General features: G+C 42.4%; 1 protein-coding gene across 1 annotated transcript in view; it reads right to left on the bottom strand.

Annotated features, from left to right (window-relative positions):
- HS6ST2 (heparan sulfate 6-O-sulfotransferase 2) overlaps nt 1-18861 on the bottom strand; it is a 259977-nt gene that overhangs the window by 126382 nt on the left and 114734 nt on the right. The gene's annotated exons all lie outside the window — the stretch shown is intronic.

Below are 18861 nucleotides of genomic sequence, written 5' to 3'. Positions count from 1 at the left end.
TTCTGATAGATATTCTTGTTCTCGGAAAGGGTTGTCCATGTCATCATTATCATATCTTCACTGAGTGCTGGTGTAATTCTGTTTTGCAGTTATTATTTCATTTAATCCTCACGAAATCCTTGGAAGATAGGACAACCCATTACCAAAACAATTGTAGCTGTCATTTCCTGAACACTACTGTGCCATGTGCCAGGCACTCTTGTAGGCACTTAACACACACATCTCTTTTCCTTTTTTTAAAGATTTATTTTTTATTTATTTATGCATAAAAGAACTGGGCTGTAAGCCAGAGTTCTGGGGGTGAGAGGATTCACCAGAGACAGAGTGGGGAGCAGAACAGGCAGACTAACTGAAATACACTGCTGAGGGGAGCAGCAGGCGAGGCAGGAGAGGTCTGCTGTGCCATGTGCGTCAGCGCCCTGGCCAGTGATCGAACTCAGGTTGCGGTGGCTGCTGATAGCTTCATGTTGCTGAGACTTAACCCCTTGAGCCATCAGGGAGGGCCCTGTTTTCCTTTTTACAACAACTCTATTAACCCTGTTTTGCAGATGAGGAAACTGAGGAGCAGAAACATTATGTAACTTTGCACCACCACTGTTAATAGAAGAAGCAGAATCAGAACTTGAACCCAGGTTGTTCAGGTTCCAATGTTCCACACTTATCCCTGCTACTGGATTTTAACCTCTATGTGGGCAAGAACTGTGTTTAGTTTATCTAGATAGCATTCACTGAACCTAACTCTGGCACTGACATAGAGAATCGGTATAGATTCAGATTGCCCCTCTGAGTTATGTCAACACCACTTCTCCAGCTCACTGTTAGCCTTGTAAAGATAATTCAGAAATCTATGTAAATAAACAGCTGTGCCGATGCTTATTCTAGGACTGAAATCACAATGCTAACAAACTGAAAGCCCGCCCAAGTGCTGTTCAAGTCTCCTAAAGTAACTAGTAAGTCACTTCCTTGAGGCTGCCATTTTCTAATTCCTTTTAACTGCATTTGAGAAACACTCATACCCTGCTGGTGGGCACTTAATGGCTTTCCTGAGAGCAGTTTGACTAATATAACAGAAATCAAGAAAATGTATATACCTTTGGACACGATATTCAAAACTGTGCTAATTCCATAATAGCAAAAAATATAAAAATAACTTACATGACCAACACCAGGGAAATAGTAAATTATGGCAGAAATACTATGCGGACATTAAAATATTATTTTCAAAGAATGTTTCATGACTGGCAAATGTTCACCGTGTGATTGATATTTAGTAAATAAAATAGTCTGGGAGTACAAAGTCTAGGAGATACAGGTATTATATCAACAAAAATAAACATAATTCTTATAAAGAAAATCAGGGCCACGTGCATATATCCTCACACAGTGGATGGTGTAGAGTAGGTGATCACTAAACATGAGTTGAATGAAATAAAAAATGAACAAATGGGTTTTTACATTTATTTTCTGAGCTTTTATATTTATTTTCTATTCTATTACTTTCAATATCTGGTGGAGGGGGCAGAAATTACTTAGAAAGGAGGGGGGAAAGTCAAACCTGTTAGCATGAAAGGAGTGAGAAATCTAAGAACCATCTAGATGACCTGGGGGTATCTTTCAGATGAGAAGTTTTTCCCATAGAATGATAAGATGCAGCTGTTAAAATCCCTTTTCTTTGTTCTGCATATAACTTTCGAAAGGAAGACAACTTTTAATTCTTCAGTTAATATTCAAAGAATGAAAAGGGAAGCAGTCACAAAAAAATGGGCTTCTTGTCCTTCAATGAAGGATCAGATCCTAAGTACCAACTTGGGCTTGGGCCCCATAGAGCCCTGCTTTCCCTGGAAGACCTTGGCGTGTGAAACGAGTAAAGCCTTGGGGAAAAATTTTGTCACCAAATCATATTTGAAGTAGCTTTTACAATGAGACTTCAAGATCTTTTATTCGCCTAAAAATAAAGTTTGGGGTGAGCTCACCATTTATAATTTATGAGAGCCTTTGGCATATATTTGACAACTTCATTTTGATCTCCTCTTTGATGCAATGTATCAATTGATTTTCTTTCCCCCATCATCGTTCTTGGATTTGTACAACAGAACCCTTTATTTTCAGAGAAACGATTAGCATGAAATGTGACTTATGGTGTCCTAAACTATGTGCTTTATAAATGGTAAATGCTTGTAATTGCTATAAGATGAAAGTCATATATTGGATACATTCTTGTAATTATTATAAAGAAATGGCATGGTCATGGTCTCAAATCAAATTAAAGAGGCATAAAATTCAATTTCATTTTCTCAAGATCTGTGTAAAAGTTGAGCACACAAGATGTGGTTTCAAATGTAGCATACTGGCACAGCAGCAGTTTCTGCAGACATTGTCAAATGTCGTATTTCTAGAATTTTCCATGCACTCTCAAGGCCCAGTATGTGTTTTCTTATGACCATTACACTGAATCAGAAAAGTCCAAAAATCTAGCATAACAGATTTCTCTTTTTCATTTGCATGATGAGAAAATAAACACCACTACTTGAAATTAAAGATGCAAGAAGGAAAATATTACACTGACAGGGGCATTTCTGATGCAAAGTATTAACAATTTAAGTCTTTCACATTTGTATTCCACAAGTATATTAATGCCATACATTTATAATTTAAAAGTTAACATTAACTCAATAGGATGGCTATAATCAAAAGACAGGCAATAATAAGAATTGGTGAAAACGTAGAGAAATTGGAACCCTTCAGCATTACTAGTGGGAATGAAAATGGCACAAGCACTTTGGAAAACAGTGTGATAATTCCTCAAAAAGTTCAACACAAAATCACCATCTGACCCAGCAATTCCACTCCTAGGCATATACTTAAGAGAAGTGAAGACACAGATCTACCCAAAAATCTGTGCACAACCAATCACAGCAGCACTATTCATAATGGCCAAAGAAGTGGAAACCAATCAAATGTTCATCAGGGCATAAATGGATAAACAAAGTGGGGTGTGTCCATACAATGGGATATTATTCAACCATAAAAAGAAATGAACAACTAATACTGCTGCAACATAGATGAATCTTGAAAACACTTAGCTCCCTGAAAAAAGCCAGATACAAAAGACCACGTATGATACAATTCTGGTTCAGTGAAATACTGAATATGGGCAAATCCATAGAGAGACAGATTAGGGACTGCAGAGCTAAGGGAGGAAGAAATGTGGAGGGCCTCCTGGTGGGCATAGGGTTTCGTTTGGGAGTGTTCAAAATGTCCTAGAACTAGCAGTGATTGTGACACAACTCTGAATGTACTAAAAAGCATTCAATTGTAGATTTTACAATGATGAACTATATGTCACATGAATTCCATCTCCGTAAGGCTGTTATTTTTAAAACTCAATATGAATGGACAAGCCGAAAATGAAGATGACTATTCAAATAATATCCATGTCAATAGGTGAAAATTCATTAATTCAAAGGCACATTATGCCAAGGAGGAAATGGTAAGGGTTTAGTGTGTCTCAGACACAATTCTTGGTGCTGGGCATACAGAAATGAACATAACCAAGTCAGTGCGCTCACAAAGGGGACAATCTAATGACTCTGGTTTACATGTCCTGACAGATGGGTGTAACTTTAGGATTGGAGGAATTCCCAAGGAGAAGGTTTTGGAGGTTCGGAGAAGTTTCCAGACTCCGTATTCATTTATAAAACAGTACAATTTGTTCTTTTTTTGTTCTCTACCCTATACATTTATTTTAGTAATGAGTGCAAATCATCCTGCTGCTAGAAAAATAGCTCCTACAGACAAAGGCTTAACACTGCTATGAATGTAAATTCCAGCTCCTCGTACAGATACATTATCTACTTGGGGAAAGCTATGGAACAAGGCATGAAAGCATGGACAAATGACTATGAGGTTGGTATGATGAACCAATGACTGTGAGGTTGGTTTAATGAACCTTCAATGAACTAAAGCATGAGTCATAGCTACAGGTCACACCACAGCTCATCTTACTTAAACTTGGCGGTGGGGTGGGGAAAATGGGTAATGGGAGGCAACTGCATGGTGGTGTGTGGAAACCAGTCCTTTAGGGCCACCTATGATGCAGTATACATGGATGCTGAATTATAATACCATACACCTGAAACCTACCTAGTGTTGTAAACCAATGTTACTTTAATCCAATATGTGAAAAAAATAAACTTGGGTTAAAGACCTCTCTAGAACTTCTCCTTCTTAAATGGAGTATTCCCCTCAAAGTAGCTTTTTTCTTCATAGGCCATCTCTGCTCCAGGGATTACAGTGGTTACCACTGCTGACAACACCGAGTCATTTTTCAAGGCCTTCCTCTCAGAACCAGGAACATCCATTCTGTCCATCAACCTCGGCTTCTGCTCTTCCTCTAAAGGCGCCACTTCTTTGCTCTTGCTGAGCAAAGCCATTCTCCACAGACACCATACTCATACCTTCTCATGTCACTCAAAATGCTCCTACCTTTCTCTTTACGTACTTTTCAAGCCCCAACAGATGCTGACATTTCCCATGACACTTGCCACAGCATTCCAGCCTTTACTGGCCTTGGTCTGGGCCATGCAGAAATACCCAACTTCCCCACTCAACAGGGAGCTCCTCGAGGGCACGGGTGGTGTGGCTTACCACTCTCGCTCCACTTCCCTAGTGCAGCAGGCACACAACAGGCACAGGACCGGCACTGATTTGCAACATATTTCACCTCAGCTAAATGAAAGGGCACACCGGGAATTTCCTTCCTAGGTGTGATCACTAAAACAATTTCCTTATGGGACACAATAAAGGAAAACATGGTTGTGTTGTAGGTAAAGTGAGCTTGAAAAACCCAGACCTTCACTGACGTTCCATTATTTATGTGGTGACTGGATAGTTGAGGTGACTGAATATTACTGGTGACCGTGAGAAAACACAATCTTGGAATCTATACAGTGTTGTAAGCTTATGATACCTCAAATGAATGAATGAATGAATGAATGAATGGTGAGCTGATTGGGCTCAGATGGATGCCACAACAGGCATGGAGCTTCTGACTGTTTTTGTGCCATTCTTTATTTTACCTTTTCCATTTGAGTAACTTGCAGGTTAGTTGTGATAGGAGTCATTTTTTTAATCGTCTCTGGGCTAATAAATTCAGTGAATTCTCCTCTCAGCTAACGTGCTTCAATGTAATCAGCCACAATATGGGGCTAACAGGTTTTCATTTGTTTTTGGTCTTAAAATGAAAAACCCCGGGATTTTGTTACTGCCGTGAACTTTCATATACTCATAGTTAGTTGCTGGTTACATAGAGGCGGTCTGCTAGACTAACATTGTGTCAAAGTACACAGGACGTTAATTTATGAAAATGCCATGGTATGAACACACTCTACGCTTTAAAGTTGTTAATCTCATCAACGTGACTATTATACATTTTGACAAAAACAAACTGCGAAAGAAAAGTTTTCTTCATGGTGTGTTTTACAATGATATGATCAGGGAATGGATAGTTAATCAAAATAATGTGTGACCCTATTATAAGAGGAGCGATAGTGTAGGCAGAATTGATTGAGAAATTTTTGAAAGACGAGAGGTACAAGGGAGCTGAAGAGAGAACTCTGGGAAGACATATTGCTGAAAAGACAACTGTCTGAAGAATATGGATTTTAGCCCCAGGAGTTAATCTGAAAGACCTAATGAAGTATATTAATGCGAGGAACAAGACAATTACTTTGGAAGACAAATCTGCAGCATCTATATCTTCTGATCTCGAAACTCAGGCAAAAAAGAGAAAGAAAGACAAATCTGCATGGCTCGCCTGACGATATGAGCCATATGACATCGGGGGCACACACAGCCAAGAGGCGCCATCGCTGCGCATGGAATCTGTGCTGTTTCAACTTGATTTTATCCTCTCTGTAATAGCGGGGATGAGGAGAGGGGTTACAGCCCTGCTCCTGTCACCCTCCTTCCAGCCCATGCTACAAACTACAATCCAAGAGTCACAACCAAAACACCCCTTGCAACTTGCCACTCTTCTGCTCAGATACCCAGTGGGTCCCCCCCATTACCCTGGCATTCACAGCAACCAGTCTAGGTCACTATCTGCCTTCTCCTGCACTCAAGACAGACACAAACTTACAGAATGTGCTGCAGCTCTGGGTCTGCGCCACTGATTCTACCCAAAATGATCTCTCTGTTTATCAAAACCCCACCCAGTATTTCCTAAAGGTCTAGTTTCAACCTCTGATCACTCCAACCCATTTACTGCAATGGGTTCCCCCCTCCCTTTTATTTCCTCATTTGATAGTCACATAATAATTTGCATGACAGATCATTCGACACCCGTGATTTTCAAAGGGGGGGGCAATTTTGTGTGTGGGGGGGAAGGGACAGAAACATGGCAACATCCTGTCCAATTGTTGCCAGTGGGGGAGGGTGGCCATGGGCATGTCATGGGTTGAGGGAAACTGCTATACATCCAACAAAGTGAACCTCGCACAACGAGAATGTCCAGAGTACTGAGGCTGAGAATGCCTGGTCTGCACGTCACAGGTGAGTGTCTGTTGGCTGGACTGGGAACTCTGAGCAGGAATGCTGTTTAGCAGTGCCGGGTGTCTATGATGCATTCCTTGACAAAAGCACGCTGATTACATATCACCATCTATCTGGCTGAGAAAAGAGAAGAAAATTTAATCTACAATGATGGGTTTAGTTTCATCCAACTTTTATCTAATGGAGTTTAAATATCACTTTTAAAGACTGTCACTTTAGACTAATGCTCGGTGTCCTTTCTTAAGCCCTTTACAAGACAGATGGCTCTTGGTAAGGAAATGCAGACACCAAGTTGTTAGGGGGCTTGTCTAAAATGCTCAATTAGGATGGAATTAGAGGACAGTATTCTCAATCTTTCCTTTCCCACCAGTTGTGAATGGATAAAACCTCTTGTTTATTCTGAGCGAAACACAGACAATTCAACAGACACCGAAGGAACTCCACTTGTGTAGCCGACACTGGCCAAGGCTCAGTTCTCATGTGTTGGTACCACGTATTTAATCTGTGCTGGAAACATGTCTGCCAGAAGCAGTGTCACTGTCCTAGCATGCATTTGTCATGGAAGCAACGCTGCGACCTTAACCAGAGGTTAGGCATCCAGTCCATCACTGATACGACTATACGCGTAGCATAACAGCAATCTCACCGTATCAAAGGAAAGCTTCTATAAGAAAGTCACATGGAACACTGTTCTCTAAGTTCTTTAAACAAACGATGGTCTCTGGATACAATCCTATGCGTATTTAACATGCAAAATATAACTGCTGAATTATAAATTCAACTCAAATCTAATGCAGTAACTATAAAAAATCAGTATCACAACTGGATTGAGCGATGAATGTGTTCATGTTCTACCAAATTGGAAGGACTTGGGGAGCAGTGTGCAAAGCTGACTTTAAAACTGTAGATCTTTCCCAAAAGTTGTCTTAAGGAAGTTGGAGGCAGCCTGTTTCTCTAGGGCCTTCTTGACACTTGGCAGCTAGTTCTCAGAACATTTCACACTTTCAGAAAAGCTATAAGAACATTTACTGATCATCAGCACTACTTTTTTCAAAAGGTGCCACAAAATATTTTTTAGACTTTTGTAAAAACAATGATAAGATACTATCTGTAAAAGGAGAGAGAATTGGTGTTGAATTAGGCAGTGCCACCTAACCCAGCAGCATAGGGTGAAGTAAAGGAGCCCAAAAGGGCCAGCAGGGAAAGCAGGACTGGATCAAATCAGAAGGAAAAACCCAAGGGAGCTTTGAGCTGTGATAAGTACCTCGTGTAGCCGGGCAGTTGCTGTGATTACACAGCAGTTCGATCCATTCCAAAAACAAGAAACTCTATCCCTTAAAACCAGCTTCATCCCTCATCAATGACAGTTCGCATCCTTTCTCCAAAGCCACCAACGCCATCGTGTAAATGAAGATGCTCTGAGATAGATGAAATGTTCAGGCTGCATCTTACCAGTTAAACTCCATCGAATCTAAGAATTAGTGAAAACACATAATTTTCACTAGGTACAAATATCACAATCACAAATATTGTAATCATTTCAAGGAAAATGCCTGAAAGAGTACAGTGGAACGGCCAGACGCTGCTTTCTTACAGGGTAGTTTATCACTGGATCAAAATCTCTACAGTCTTCTAAAAAGCTCTTTAAGAACTGAGCCACACAATAAACTTGGAAGAAAACAATGCAAAGCTTCTTTTAATTAATGGAGGCGAAAGCAGTATTTGCAGAAGTCCGTTTAGGGAATGTTCATTTGGGGTTGTTCTAGCAAGCCCTCTGAGGTGCCACACCTGTCCCTTCCCGGCCCCTCTGCCACACCCAGCTCACACAATGAGAAAGCCTGGGATTTCTTGAGCCTTCACTATGTGCCTGAGCTGTGCTAAATCCTTTAATGTGGGTACATTCTTATTCCTCCCAATAACCCGATGAGGCAGGTGTTCTAACTATCTCCAGTTTACACAGGAGGACAATGAGGTTCAGAGAGGCAGTGAGGAGCCCAACGTCACACAGCAAGCAAGTGGTAGAGTGGCTATTCCAGCTCAGCCAGTCTGATTCCAGAGTCCACTGTTCTATGTTCTACTCTGCACCAGTCACCCACGTTCACTTGCAACCCCCACACCCATCCTTATAGGAGTAGATATAGCTTCCCTTCCAGGAAAGGATTGGACCACATGCACTGAAGTTTCGTTTATCTGACCTTTTTCGGCCACCACAGGGCCAGTCTTTTTCCATCAAGAGCTCTTGTGCCGGGCTGCCATCTCGCCCACTGCCCTTAAGATGGAACTTCCCTGACAAGTGTGACCATCATTCATTTAGAGAAGGGCACCTCTTTTGACTCCCTAAGAAGTGTGACCTTTTCATAACCCAAACGATTTCTGGACACAAACTCTCCTTTAATACAAAACTGCCCTTTGGTTTCCCTTCACCTTGGCTGAAAACAATGTCTCCCATCTCAGCCCATAATAGCTAGCATTTACAGAATACTTACCAAGCGCCAGGCATCATTCCACAGAGTAGGCAGTAGTAATATTCCTATTTTCAAGTGAGGCCATTGAGGCTCATCTAGACTAACTGATTTGCCCAAGGTAACACAGCAAGGAAGCGCCACAGGCAGGGTTAGAGCCTGGTCCTGTAGGGCCAAAATTATCTAGGTCATTTCACTTTGCCGGATCCCTGTGTCCTCACCTATAACATGATGGAGGATTTATCTACAGGGGACGTTGTGAGGGTGAAATGAGATAATGCACACAAACCCTTAGCAAAGCCCTGAAGGATGAATATTTTTCTTTCCTTGCTGAAGAAGAGGCTTCATGGGAGCAGTTACTACTCCAAGGCCTCCAGCGTCAAGATGACAGGAGAAAGATCTGAGCTAACCAGCTGGAGTTGGGCGAGGAGCTGTTCTATGAGGAGCAAGCACAAAGTGTTATCATTCTTGTATCTATAGTCCAGTGCTCTCGCACCATCTAGGAGAGGCAGCACAGAGGGGCTCAGACTATGGAGCTGAATCCATTACCAAGTACTCTGGATTTAGACATGCTCTAGAACATACCCAGAGGTTTCTCATATGCCATTTTGCCACAAAGGATCGGATTGTTTTCCTGTTGGCTCTCCCTTCAGTAGACAGGGATGGTGTTAAAAGGAAAAGTTATAGAAAATAACTGAATTGGTTTGAAAGGTTATAGGCTACAGAACAACAATAATTTCATATGTGCTTAATGTAATATTCAAGATATGTACAAATATCAGAACTAGAAAAGAAGGGCTGCTACCTCTTCCTTGGAGGAAATCACAATGCTTCATAGATAAGAAGACAACAGAGCTGCGTCTTCAATGATGACTTGACAGGGGCTGGGGACAGGGAGGATGGCTTTTTGGGCAAAGAAAAGGCACAAAAACACGAGTGAGGAAGAAGAACATCCTTAAGAATGGTGCGTATTGGGAGTTTAATGACAGAGGTGGCTGGACAGGCGAGCAAGGTTAGATGACAAAGAGCCTTGTAAACCACGCCAAGGGCACAGCATCACCCAGTGGTGTCACACGTATTCTGTAGAAGACTCTTGGTAGGCCCTCTGCTGAGCAGTGCGTGCAGAGAGGAGGGAGTGACTCTGCAATGAAATTCATTTGAAAGGCTGAAATATATCAAGTTAAGCATAGTTTCAACGGACGGCCTTCTTGGAACACTTAACCTCCAAGAGGTGACACATGTGGTAAATAGGTTTTCTCAAAGTTACTTGACCACAGTCCCATTTTTCACAGAGGAGCCTGTGAAACTAGCATGCAAGGGAATGTACCTTGGGAAGTAAATAAGGATTGAGGCAGACTGTCACTGGGGACCCCACACAATCTAGCCGTTGTGACAATAGAAGGACCTTGAGGGGATTAGGCTGAGTGAAGATGTCAGACAGAGAAAGCCAAATACTGTCTGCTCCCACATGTGCACCCCAAAAGAACTGAACTCATAGGAGAGAGTAGAGTGGTGGTTGGGAGAGGTTGGAGTTGAAGTGAGATGTTGGTACAAGGGAGAAACTTAGAAACTTCCAGTTATGAAGGAAGAACAAATTTTGGGGCACTCACTGACAGCACAATACTACATTATATACTCAAAAGCTGCTAGGAGAGTACAACTGAAATGCTCCCACCCCCACCCAGTCCCCAATGCACGCATGTGCACACAAGTCAGAAATATGCGGGGCAACAGTGTTAATCATGTCACAGTATAGACGTGCATCAAATCTTCACATTTTACAACTTTAAAACTTACAATGTGACATGTCAATTTTATCTCAGTAAAACTGGGGAAAAAAGAAACAATCCCCTATACTGCCAAATGAGGTCCTACAGAAATGACCAGATGGTGTTTAAAATCTTTATGTAACAAATTCAGCTACCCACCAGGTGTCAGACACCCCCTTGGGAAGGCGCTCTCGTATCTCCTTTTCCATGCCACTCCACCTCCCCCCTGCCTCAGCTCAGAAAGGTGAACAATGATGCCCACAACTGTGGGCCCCTGAGTGACTCCAGATTACAGGCTGTTGTGAAGGTCTCTACTAATATATTCGTTAGTTCTGTGTCTTTCAATATTTATATAAACTTCATTCTGTTACACTTTTCAATTTTAAGCTGGATGGGAGCCTTTTCAACTTAACCCAGGCAGAAGATGATTAAATGTTCTAGCAAAATCAAATGTTACCATGCAGTTTTCTACATAACTCCCAGAGAGCCTTTGCATGGAGACTACATCACACAAGACTTCGGACTGGTGCTAAGGCCCAGGTGGGGCCCTCACAAGTGTGCAGAAGACAGAAGTATGGAGAACTGAAGCATGAAATTGCTTTGAAATGATGAAGCAAAGATGAATTTTTCTAACCAATCAAATCTCCTCTGGAAATTCTGACAGCAGGTTTACTCAACGTGCTTAACATTTACTCTCTGGCTTTGTTTGTCATACCTCTCCTGTTCAGCACCTCAGTCCCCCCTCCTCCCCATAATGAAGCCCATTTACTTTAAAGTACTCACAAAGAGGCACATTAACATCACTGGGCAGGATGGCATCTGACACAAGCACTGAATTGAATGGAAGTGCAAAAATGTCCTCTGCCAGCTCCAAAGGACTCAACTGTTCAAATGCAATGCCATGATGGAGAGCCAGATTCTGGGCAACCCAGTGAGAGAGGAGCCCTGGATTTGCCCTCACTTAGGGACAGGGAGATTGAAAAGTTTGTTTTTCTACTTCTGATAATGTCACGGTGTTTATTTGATTTTATAATGGTGTTTATTTGATTTATATCCATCTGAGTGGGCACCTACAGAGCTGTGGTTCACAAGGACCTGAGCTCCCTTCTTAGATCTGCCACGAACCAGCTGCATGATTTTCAGAGACACAGATCAGTGATTATGCCCAAGGTTTCTGCGGCACATGTAGGAGCTGTGTGATCAGAGACAAGTCAAGGAGCCTCTCTGTGCCTTAGTCAGTCCCTCATGTGTAAAATGGGAATCATAATGGTTTCCACCTCAAAGGATTGTTCTGAAGATTAAATGAGTTGACACAAACACTTAGAACAGTAACTGGCACATGGGCACTGCTTCTAAGTTTTAGTTATCAATTCTGTCTTTAGCTGCAAATTGATAAGTATATTAAATGACTCTTAAGTCTCCTTCCAATTCAAAGACTGTTCCATTCATCTGTCATCTAGAACCGCTGTCAGATGTTCAAGTAGAAACAGCAGCATATGCTAAGGATGTTTGCTTTTCTAGTAAAATCCTGGATGTGTGGCATGGTTGGGGAATGAGTCATTCTGGTTAACCAAGTTTTCCAGATTACAAAGGTTTACTACTTTCAATTTTCTCAGGAGTCAACAGCTGTCCCCATCTGTCCCTAGATTGCTGATTCTCCTTCCTGCTGTCCTGCCATCCTCACAGCTGCAACTTTAATCCTTATTATTCTCTTCTTCACCCTCTCTGCTTCCTGTCTTCATTTCTATTACTTTTCCTTGCCTTTGTCCTCCCTTCTTGGACTCATACACCACCTCTCCCTTGACCCTGTCCCCAGCTTCCTTCCTCATAGTTCTTATCTTCAAATCTCAGCTTAAACATGATTTCCCAGGGGTCCTTTATATGTACTCTCAGCACTTCATTCCCCCCATTTTATAGCTACTATCACCATTAAAATGACATGCACAGAAGCACATTTGAGTGGACAGATGACGTGGATTTGTCCACATGTTCTTTCAGTCAGTCACCCTTTCAGTCATTGCAGGCACTCCTTTCTTTTTGGTAAACTGAATAATACCTGAAGTTTCAATATTTGGCTCTTCATACTTTTCACAGAATTATTCTTTGTAAGCAAAAATAAATTAGGAAAATAGTTATATTAAAAAATAACACTGTTCTGGGCACCTGAGGTCACTGAAGGAGTGACTCGCAATACCCTTTACAATATACACTAAATTTTTTTTTAAATTTTGGGTAGTCATTTTTTTTAAATCCTCTTAAAAGAAAGTACTATGTTAAGATACATTCAAGTTCAAAGACATAGAATGGTGATTATCAGTTCTCTTTATATGTCTTTTTTGTAATATATTCAAGGAACCACCGTAGGAAAAAATTTTTAAGAAGACTATGGCCTATTCACATAAAAGCTTTCTTCATCTTTGCCAACATTTTAAATGCCTTACACCACAGACAATTTTTAACTACTGAATAAATATTTTTTAGTTGAATGAAAGGCATATTGACTCTCCAGCCCTGTGGCACACCCTTTGTAAATTCAATTGCCAAGTAATCTTCCTAGAAATATGTGCTCATTCATAACTTCTAACAAAAGGTAGTTACAGTCATCAGTTACGTTTAGAAATCACCATACACTTCAAAAAATTATATTCTCTGTTTCAGGTATCAAAATAGCATTACTTACTTTGGACGGGTTCCCTTTAAAATCATAAACTGGGAGGAACTTGGGGATTAAACAAGGAAGAGAGTTATCCTTTCTCTCTTTTTTTTTAAGATTTATTTATTTATTTATACAAGCACTGGGTACAGTCAGAAGCGTGGGAGGGTGAGAGAATTCACCAGAGCCAGAGCGGGGAGCAGAACAGGCAGACTGACGAAGTACACTGCTGAGGGGAGCAGCAGGCGGCAGGAGAGGTCTGCGCGCCATGTGGGACCCTCCTCCGGAGGCCGGGGATCCAACCCGTGCTGCAGAGGCTGCGGGCTGCTTCGCAACCCAGCACTCAACAACTGCACCACCGGGGAAGCCCGAGTTATCCTCTCTTTAAATAAGCAGAAAAAGGAGATAATGAGTGAAGTACACAGCTTGATGTTTTAGGTTTGTCATGTTAAACCACGGTTTAAAAATCTACTCCTTTTAGAAAAAGAAAAATACCAGATGGGCTCACTCATAGCAGGAATTTAGAAAACCTAAATAAGGGACCAGGAAAAAGACTCACTATAATAAAGTAAAAATCAAAATCAACAACAAGCAACTATAAGCCAGAGACAGTATGTGTGTGTGTGGGGGGGGGGGTATGCTGGGGCGGGGAGGAGGAGGGAGTAGGATTAAAACAAGGGGGGTGGGAATTGTATGGGGACTATAACCAAGATGAAAATATATACATTGTGTAAAAATGAAAAATGATGTAAAAATATATAAAATTTAAAAATAATAATAATAAATAAATAAAAACCTACTCCTTTTAACTCATGCACTATTGGTGGGAATGTAATTTGGTATAACCTCTATGGAAAACAATGTGGAGATTCCTTAAAAAATAAAAATAGAAATGCCACATGATCTATCAACACCCACTCCTAGGTATTTATCCAAAGAACATGAAAACACGAATTCAAAAAACATTAGTGTTATATCATATATATATATATATAGTAATATATATAATCCCTATGTTAATAGCAGCATTATTTATAATAGCCAAGATATGGAAACAACCTCAAAGCCCACTGATGGTGACTAGATAAGGAAGCTGTGCTACACACTCAATGGAATTCTACACAGCTATTAAAAATGATGAAGTCTCACCTTTTGAGAAAATACGGCTGGGACTTGAGGTGACCATGCTAAATGAAAAAAGTCAGAAGGAGAAAGATAAATACAGGTTGGTGTCACTTACATGTGAAATACAGAGAAACAAAACAAAGGGTCAGATAAATCCAAACCAATAATAAATCCTAGAAATCTGACTATAGAAATGAGGTTACTACTTGGGCCTCCCCGGTGGCGCAGCGGTTGAGCGCTGGGTTGCAAAGCTGCCCGCAGCTTCTGCAGCGCCGGTTCGATCCCCGGCTGCTCCCCGGCCACCAGAGGAGGGTCCCACATGGCGCGTAGACCTCTCCTGCCGCCCGCTGCTCCTCTCAGCAGTGTGCTTCGGTCCTTCTGCCTGCTCTGCTCCCTGCTCTGGCTCTGGTGAATTCTCTCACCCTCCCGCGTTTCTGACTGTACCCAGTGCTTGTATAAATAAATAAATAAATCTTTTTTTAAAAAAAAAAAGAAAGAAATGAGGTTACTAGACTGGGAAGGGGAGGGGAGAGAGCAGAGGGGGGAGGGGGCCCCATGGACTGAGGTGGAGGAGTTATGGGTGCCTGGTTGGAGGGTGCGGTGTGGCGGCACCTGGAGGGTGCAAAGCTGCCTCTGAGTCATGTACAGCAGTGTAAATCAATGTCACTTAAAAATATCTAATTTTTTAAAAATTCACAAAATGAAAGACAATTACTAGGTGGTTTCTGTCATCTGTGGAGTATAAATAACCAAAGTAAATGAACTAACAAATCACAACAAAAATAACTCTGAAGACTCAGTGGAAAATATGTTGCTTACCAGAAGGGGAGGGGAGGAAGGGGAGGGGGAAAAATAATACTGGAATTCTGGTGGTGGGTGAGGTGAAGCTTATAATGGAGAGAGGAAGCCAGGGGAGGAGAGGGGGGAATTTTCTTATGTAATGGTCTCTGTCTCCCTTCTTTATATTGACTGGCCTGCCGGTGAGTTGATCAGAAGTTTAGATTTGGTGGGAGAAGGCATCAACCTAAATATTTAAGATCCTTTTTCATAGGACATTGGGACTGACCGCTGAGCTTAGTATTGTTACATACTATGGTATATAATATCCATGGTGTACAGATGATACATCAAGTGCAGTCAGAGTCAGGGTGAAATCTTTGCCGTCTTGCAATGAAACATTTCTCAGAGCAAGACCTTGAAGTGGCTATGCTGCCAATAAACTGCCAAGGAGGGAGCCTAAGAGCAAGCTAACAAAAAGCAATCTAAATCTGACTTTGTTCCCGTTAAGTTATTCCTTTTGGGATTTCAACTACTTAATTATAATCCTGGAATTGTGTTTGGTTCATTCTCGACAAGACCATATGCGCCCGTGCTGCCAGATTCTAGTAAAATAGATGTTCCATGCCATGTTTCAACACTCTACCATTTGTAAAATTAGCGATTTCAAGGAAGCAAAAGGCTACCTGCCATTTCGCTGGATCAGCAACCTCATCTGATCTGTTTGCATATGCTGTGAGGAGAATTAAAGAACACACAATTTTGTCTCTTGATAAATAAATTTGAATGCAAAACAGATGCAAAGCTATGTCTTGAGAGACAGGGTAAATTTAAATCTCAAACTAGCTCTCGTGTAAGAAACGTGGCACATAGACTTGGATGGAGGATTCCTTCCGCTCTGGAGATGTGCTTTAAGGACAAGGAAGCTCATCCACCAAGGGGAGAGGGAGGCAGCCATTGTCTCTCGGGCAAAGATAATCTCATTGTTCACAATAGCCAAGATGTGGAAACAACTAAATGCCCACGGATGGTTGACCGGATAAGAAGCTGTGGGCAAGAGCGTCAAAGGAATACCACACAGCTTTTAAAAAACAAGGAAATCTAGGCCTCCCCGGTGGCGCAGCGGTTGAGCGCTGGGCTATGAAGCTGCCAGCAGCCTCTGCAGCGCCGGTTCCATCCCCGGCTGCTCCCCGGCCACCAGAGGAGGGTCCCACATGGTGCGCAGACCTCTCCTACCGCCCGCTGCTCCCCTCAGCAGTGTACTTCGGTCCTTCTTCCTGCTCTGCTCCCCGCTCTGGCTCTGGTGAATTCTCTCACCCTCCCGCGCTTCTGACTGTACCCAGTGCTTGTATAAATTAAAAAAAAAAAAACAAGGAAATCTTCCCTTCTGAGACAGCATGGATGGAACTTGAGGAAACCATGCTAAGTGAAATAAGAAAGTGAAAGACAATTACCAGATGGTTTCTCTCAAAAGCGGAGTACAAATAACCAAAGCAAATGAACTGACAAATCACAACAAAAATAACTCTTAGACTCGGGGATACTATTCTGGCTCCCAGAGGGCAGGGGAAGAGGGAATGGGAGTTATGGGGTCCATGATAGTGGGAAGGCACGAGGACTTTGGTGGCGGTGGGGTGAGGCCCATGCAGAGGTGTGAAGCTGTACCATCTTCCACATAGTAATGGAAACCGAGACCGAGCAATATAGTTTCATTTTACAAAGACAATGCCACTTATGTGACCAGCCCCTCTTGAATTTCTCATAATCACTTATACTTCGGTGGCATTTTAGACCTTTACAAGACTTTCCCATGTATCTCGTTTAATCTGCAGAATGAAGCAGTCACGCATAATGGAAAGGGCTGATGAGATTCGCTGCACAGGTGCCGAGCGTGCGCTCAGTGACTTGCCCCCAGTCACGCTCCTCAGAGATGGCTAAACCGGCCCTGACGTCACATCTGCTGACACCTAGCACAGTCCTGTCCACCGCCCCGCACAGAAGTCTCAGTGTGAAATTCTCTAAAGACTTGTAGAGGCTGGAATTCACAGGGGGACACAGGGAAAGTCAGTTAAACTGGGGGAAGTATAAATCTGTCTACAGCTTTTCCCTTCCCCTCCCTGCTGGAACCACCCCTTCTTTCCACTCCACGGAGAGGGCAGGGGATGGTGATGGTGCCTTTCTGTGGATGTTTCCAAGTCACCCCCTGCCGTCTTACCTCTCCATTTCTGCACCAGTAGGGGCTGAAGTGATAAGGACTAAACTGGTGACCACCCCAGAGGAGAGGTGGGGTGCACTCACCCCAGGGCTCTCACGCAGAGCAGGCTAACTGCACAGGAGCCACAGATGACATTCTACAAATTGTCCTCCAGGAGAAGCCAAGACCCTTTTGCCAAATTTACAAGTGTCTCTCCTCTCTTGCTGAATTTCCAAACAAAATCGAGCAAGGGCCTTGACATAGGAGAGACCTAGAATCAAATCTCAGCTCTGTGACTTCCTAGCAGTGAGACCTTGATCAAGTTAACATAGGAACCTCCATTTTTGCATCTGTAGCGCGGGGATAGTATCTCCTCTCACGGGATCCATGGGAGGAGGATGGGTCGTCATGGGGCACTTACTGACCATAGGCAGATATTTTAAATACATTCTCAAAGCTTAGTGATAGTTGCTGAACAGGTTCATGGGGAAGGGGGGGGGGTGTGGAGGAGACAGAAGGCTGGTTTGGGTCAAGTGTAAGGTATGGTTCTAAGAATCCTCTCCAAGTTTCCCCTCTACTTGGCAAATACTGACTGCAGTTGGACCTGGAAATCACATCTAACTTGCTCCTGTTCTTACGAATGTTCCTTAACAGTAAATATTTCCCGTCCCACCTGCTGAATTCCTCCTGCCACCTGGATGCCATTTTCCCCATTTTATTTCCTGCTCTCCTTCATGGCACCACGACTGGATCTGGACTAGGGTTTGCTCTAAATATCCACCATATGTTTTCAATAAAAAGGGGCTGGCTGTGCCCTGATTGTGTTGAAAGTGGGAATCACACCCAGGCTCGTACAGTTCATGGAAGTATTTTCTGAAGGACTTTCATCTGTACTTCCCGTGCCCATCACACAAAATGCAATACTCAAATTGGAACAGCAGTGTGGCTTTGAAATAAACAAAGGACCATTCATGAAATAGGCCTTAAGTGAGACATCTTCTGAGATGTCCAGCAGGTGGTCACTATTAAAGCCAACAGGCTTTGCATGGCAAGCTGAGCACTGGACTCTGACAACCACCGTCATCCATTTCTACCACGGATGGCAGTAAGTCTACGGATGACAGCCCAAGCCACGGAGCAAAGGCGACAGAGCTGTTCAGGTCCCTTAATAGGATGAGGGGTACAAGGATCCTTTGGAGTCAATCATGTCCAATTTTTTCAGTGTGCATGTGTGTGTAGAGGCATCAATCTCTGCCATACTTTATTCGTTTTTACTTTCATTAAGGAACTGGGAGCTTAATGCAAAACCAAAATTACATTACCAAAACC

This window comes from Talpa occidentalis, unplaced genomic scaffold (assembly GCF_014898055.3).
Source record: "Talpa occidentalis isolate TD23 unplaced genomic scaffold, MPIMG_talOcc4v2.1 talOcc4.15, whole genome shotgun sequence".
Classification (NCBI taxonomy): Eukaryota; Metazoa; Chordata; class Mammalia; order Eulipotyphla; family Talpidae; genus Talpa; species Talpa occidentalis.
The sequence above is the reverse complement of the archived record's forward strand: the minus strand, read 5'-3'. Positions and strand labels throughout refer to the sequence as shown.